This window comes from Adiantum capillus-veneris, chromosome 24, assembly GCF_014529385.1.
Source record: "Adiantum capillus-veneris isolate H3 chromosome 24, ASM1452938v2, whole genome shotgun sequence".
Classification (NCBI taxonomy): domain Eukaryota; kingdom Viridiplantae; phylum Streptophyta; class Polypodiopsida; order Polypodiales; family Pteridaceae; genus Adiantum; species Adiantum capillus-veneris.
In genome coordinates this window covers 77,558,965-77,565,362 of record NC_140954.1, presented here as the reverse complement: position 1 = coordinate 77,565,362, position 6,398 = coordinate 77,558,965, and positions in this window count along the sequence as shown.

The following is a 6,398-nucleotide window of genomic DNA, read 5'->3' as shown; positions in this document are numbered from 1 at the left end:
AGCCTATGAAGTGGGAGATGTCCTACCCACAGATGGTGCTTTCAAGGGGCAAGAAGCTTCAGTCACTCCCTTAATTGGGAAATTGAGGCTCCATGTCCAAAGCTATGTGGACAAAGAGGAGGATGTAATCCTAGGGTCACCATGGTTTGATCGCATGGCTGCCAATGTTAAATTCCCTGAAAGGAAAATTTACTTTAAGTACAGGGAAAAAGATATGTACATAGATGCTAAGGAAATGGGTAACACCATACCCATTGTACATACACAAGCTTTTGATAAGTCAATAAAGAGCTCTATTTCCGTGTACATGATTTTTGTTAAAGATTCTCAAAATGAACCTAATGCTTTAGCAAAAGAAAATATAAACAACCACAAGGAATTAGAGTTATCCAATTTTCTCAAGGGGTTCAAGATGTCTTTATTGATGACATCTATTGTGAACTACCTCCTAAACGAGGTAATGATGACCATGCAATTGACCTCCTTCCAGGAAGTTCACCGCCTAATAAACCTCCTTATAGAGTTTCTAAAGCTCAACAAGAGGAGATTATGTGGCAAGTGCATGAGTTAGTTGAGAAGGGCATGGTTAGGCCTAGCTCATCTCCATTTTGCTCACCTGTGCTATTAGTGCAAAAGAAAGACAGCACATATCGTATGTGTCGACTATAGAGCACTAAATAGGATCACTATCAAGAATAGGTTTCCCGTTCCACGGGTAGAAGACCTATTTGATAAGATACAAGGGTCCACCTACTTTAGTAGGATTGACCTAAAAAGTGGCTACCATCAAATAAGGATAGTTGATCAAGACATTGTAAAGAATGCATTTCACACTACGTTACGGTATTTATGAATACATTGTCATGCCTTTTGGCTTGACCAATGCACCAGCCACATTCAACCGCTTGATGGAGAAGTTATTCAGGCCTCACCAAACCTTTACTGGAGTGTTCTTTGATGATATTATCATCTACTCTAATTCACTAGACGAACACAAGAAACACCTCCAGGTAATATTTCAAGTCTTAAGAGAGAATAAACTTTATGTTAATCGAAAGAAAAGTGAATTTTTCTTGCAAGAGATTCAGTATTTAGGTCACATTATCTATCAAGATGGCATCCAAGTGTGCATACTATAGATGCTTCATAGAAAAGTTCTCACAAATCGCAGCACCATTACATGACCTTACAAGGAAAAACGTTAGGTATACATGGTCTACCAAGGGAGAACAATGCTTTTGAAAAGCTTAAAGCAAAGCTTATCTCTCAACCTGTGCTTACACTATCGGATCTCTCAAAGCCATTTGAGGTCCAATGTGACGCTTGTGGTGATTGCCTTGGAGCTGTTTTTATCCAAGAAGGGCACGCCATAACCTATGAATGTCGAAGGCTCGGCCCTTTTGAGCAAGCTATAGGCATATATGAAAAGGAACTCCTTGCAGTTCTACATGCCTTAGACTCAGGGAAGCACTATTTATTGGGGACTCCTTTCATTCTGCGGATAGATCACCAAAGTCTTAAGTACTTCATGACGCAGACCAAGCTGTCCCGACAAACAAATGAGGTGAGCGAATTTTCTTTCTCAATTTTATTTTCATATTGCTCACATTGCTAGCAAGCATAATCAAGTAGCCAATGCACTCTCAAGACGGCCGAGAGTGAATACGGTTTCCATAGCAGCTCACAATGATCTATCTTCTATGATAGATTATTATGCTATTGATCCCGATTTTAGAAATGGTATTTCAGCCCTTGCACTATGGAAGAAAGAGGAACCATTTACTTTACATGATGGTTATCTTCTCTATGGAAATAGACTATGCGTTACTAGCTCACTACATGAGAAAGTAATGTATGAATCTCATGCTCCTCCTTATGCGGGGCATAGAGGGATTCAATCTACCCTAAAAGGGATTTAAACATATTTCTATTGGCCTACCATGAAAGCAAACATACAAGAGTATGTTTCTAAATGTGTGGTATGCCAAAAGACGAAGTTTGATAGAGGGAAGCAACCTGGATTGCTTCAACCTTTGCCAATCCCTAATTTGTGACCATCGGAGAGCATATCCATGGATTTTATCTTTGGATTTCCTAAGTCTATCCATGGGAATACGAGAATATGGAGGATAGTAGATAGGTTCAATAAACAAGCTCATTTTATACTTGTCAAAAAGACTATCAAAGCCCATCAAATGGCAGCCCTCCATTTCACAAATCTTCAAGTACCATGGCTTGCCAATGTCCATACCATCAAATAGAGATCCTAGAATGACCAGTAATTTCTGGAAGGGTCTCTTTGAGAATTTAGGGACAAGGCTGAATTTCTCTTTGGCCTATCACCCGCAAACGGATGGCCAAAGTGAAATAGCTAACCTAACAATTCTTGATCTACTAAAAGCCTATGTAACGGAAGTAGATCAAAGGTCCCAATGGGAGAAGTACTTACCCTTAGTGGAGTATGCTTACAATAACACTATACAAACTTCCACGGGAAAAGCACCTTTCGAGGTAATTGAGGGAAGATCGAAAAGTCCCATGCTACTTAAGTTACACGGGAAGATCTTCGTTTTGCAGATGAGTATAGCCGAGACCTACAAGAATCTTTCCAAAATATTAAGGATGTTATCTCTATCTCACAGAAAAGGCAAAAGGTTGTTTCTTATAATCACAGAAGAGCCCAAGCCTTTAAAGAAAATGATTGGGTCTTACTTCAATTCCCCAAGGCTCGATTAAGGCACACGACGGGCAAGAATCCTACGGGACACCAAAAGTACTATGCTAAGTTAGCAAAAAGTTACTATGGCCCCTTTCAGATTCTTAGACCAATCAATGAGATGGCCTCCCAGCTCAAGTTGCCCAGCCATTGGCTCATACACAATGCTTTTCATGTGAGACTACTAAAGCCTTACAAAGGAGAGCCACCTCAAGAACCAACTATTGAAGAGCCACCGGAGATCGAGGACCAAGAAGAAGTACTGCAGCCCGAGACCATTCTCCAACATGAAGACAAGGTATTAAGAGGCGGTAAGACTATCCGACAATATCTTATTAAGTTTAAGAATTATCCTTTTGAAGATGCTAGATGGATGCAAGGAATAAAATTAAAGGATAGCCTAAACCTTGTCAATGCTTACAATGCTTCCCTAGAGTAAGCAAATCTACAAAATGTTTAAAATGAACAAAGTTTTTGTCTTATAAGACTCTCTTTTTCTTTATTGTGCACAAATGTGAAGTAGTATGCATGCTTAGATCAAGTTTGCAGAGACGACGTCTCCCAAACACCAAGTAGAGCTTGTCACTCTACTATGGAAGATTGATAGGACTAATGTGCAAACATGATTACGGTAGCTTAGGCTCTCAAGCGGCAAATGGACTAGTCATCCATTCTAGAATGATGTCGTAGGGTAACATAGGGATCCTCTACCCGCCGCTAGAAAAAGGACTAATGAATATGCTTTATCTTCTCTACTCCATAGTCGAGGATGACTATGATTTCAAGACAGAGGTAATGTCATAATAACTAATATCTAATTCTCCTAAATGATTTTCTCATGTTAAACTAATCATTAAATACGGGGAAGTGCCAGGGGAGAAAAATCTAGAATATTGGTTAAGCTGTGTTAGCAACAAGCTAACACGGACATCATTTTTCAGAGTTCTTTTTGTAAAACAGTTATTATTTTGATAAATTGGGAATATTGTAACTCCTATTTTCTCGGATAAACTCTGTAATTAATGATCCGGGGCTACAAACTTCCAGATTGTATCATCCAGTCATTTCCCAGCTTTGGTAGAACTCCAGATTACTAGTTTTGACCACCCAAGAACTTGGCTAAGGTATAAAAGCCAATTTTTGTAAGTTTTTTGGATAAGAAATACATAGTGTGAGCTAACGGTGCTCACTTCTCTCCTTCTCAAGCTTCCTACTCCCTCTCCGGTTGTCACATTGCAATTGCGTTTATTGCATTGCAACCGTAGGTAACAGCTCTACGCATTGACGTAAGCCATTCACAGTATTTCATAGCTTTTGGCGTCACCGACCCGCGGCCTAATTTCATCATAACTAGGAATTTACACTTTTAAATCGAAAACTAAGCATAGGCGGGTATTGGGGCATCATTGCTAAGCATTTAGATGCATTTTGGGTCAAAAACGACTCACTGCTGTTAATAATCACGATTTTGGAACTTGACCTAAAGTGGGGTTTGAGACCATAAGCATGTGTGTTTAGGTCTTATAAACTTGTCCTAGAAGTTTCGTTACATTTGGATGTCATTTGATGCTGTAACGGATGTGATTTGCTTGTCGATGAGCGATTGGCTTTTGGTGTAGCTTGAGTTAGATGCGAGTTGTTAGTTGTTTTCTGAGAGATTGACAACCTCTTATAGCATCTATGCACTAGTCAAGTCAGCTTCGTCCCATGGTTTGACAAATTAATCGTGGTTCTCGCTAATACTGCAATAAGATAGGATAGTGAGATTAGACATGCGTCCCACATTTGGCGCCTCTACTGGGGATTGAAGAGACCTAAATTAGGGAAAAACACGAGCATCTTGTGTAGTTGTCCATTAACTTCCTCTAGGTTGACTTAGAGTTCAAAACTTTCTTGTAGAAATTGCATAGCTTAAGATTGTCGTCTTTTGCTGTGTAGAAGTAGCTTGAAAGTAATTGTACTTGCTAAGTACCTTTAGGACTCTACGATTGTAGATTTAGATTAGGATTTGGAGAATGATTGGTAGAAGAGATAAATCTTAAGATCAAGGCTCTGAAAAACATAAAAAACACAAGAAAACGAGTGTTTGTGGATACTTTCGACAACCCCATTGCATGAGAATCTAGGAGTAGGGTGAGTAGGATCCGATGTGGATTTCAGAACATTGCTCTCTCTGAAAGAATCAAGTGTGAGTTGTATTTGGAAGTTGCATAATTTCAGGTCTACGGCTAGAAATAGCTCAAAAAGACTCGAATCTACTCAATCCGACTGGAGAGTAAGCCTAAGAGTTGTATGAACCAGTTGGTAAGCTCAAGGCACTTCGAGGTAAAAATTTGAAGAGTTGACCCAAACTCAGATTATTTACTTTTCCTTGACATTTTAGGCCAAATTAAGTTTTGACTTGATTTATAGGCTTAAAATAGCTCATATAAAGACTGTCTTTGAGAAAATTGCAAAAAAGTGTTCATTTCAAGCCTAAAGTTAATAATCATGATTATTAACTTACTGCTCTAAACTGACCAAGGTTCATACCATTGACTCATTGCATGTGTACAAACAACTTTTGTAAAGGCCCAAGAGATTTGGATCACTAAACTGGGTCAAAACTAAAGTTTGTACCGACTTTTTGAATCTTGAGTATAAATTGGGGGAAAATTTATCCAAACTTGTTGAAATTTGATTCATAGGCTTATGTTGGTGTGATAAACATGTGTACATGCTCAATTGACCAAAAATTTGTAAAAATTTGTCAAATGTAAATAATCGCGATTATTTACATCTGCCCACTTTTTCAACTTTTTTGACCAAATCAACATACCACTAGTTTTACTATGTTGTAATAAGTCCACAAACCAAATTTGGTAAGATTTAGATCACTGGATTGAAATTTGTGACTAAAATTGTAAAGTTAGTCTGCAGACAGATAATTGATGACCATTTGATCAAAAATTGTCCAAACTTGAGGCTAGTGACCTTAACTGAAGGTGCTTAACAGATCTGTGTCAAAGTTGGGGCAAAAACTTGCAAAAATGTAGCTGGAGTAAATAATCGTGATTATTTACATCTGCTTCAAAACTTGATGATTTTGCAAATTTGAGTATACCACAAGGTCAAGCACATCAAGTAGACCTCACAAATCCATTTTGGTGAAATTTGGATCACAAAAGTAAGACTTAAGCCAGATTCTCAAAATCAGAGTCTGCAGACACCAAACAGTTGATAAACTTGATTAGATTTTGTCCAAACTTGTTGAGACTTTTCCAGAGACTTTAACAAGTTGTATACTTGCCAAACCAATCAAAAAAGTGCAAAAAACTGACAAAAGTAAATAATCGCGATTATTTACTTCTGCTATCCAAAGAAATCATTTTTTACTTTTGAACTTATACAGTGAAAGACCAACATAATATAAAGCCACAAGGCAATTTTGGGTTCAATCGAATCAAAATTAATACATGTACACTCAGTTTACAGGTTGCAGATTAAACCTTTGATTTTTGCTCAAAGTCGAATTTGAAAGTCAAATTTTGACTCTCATAGCCCGATTTGAAGTGATACACAGAGACCAGTCACGAGATTAGCAAAAACTCTATTGTCCTTATAGAAGAATAGCTAGCTTGATCAAGTCTGTACAGGAATCAGGTTGCAGACGAGGAATCCGTGGCTTGACAGAAAGTTGCAA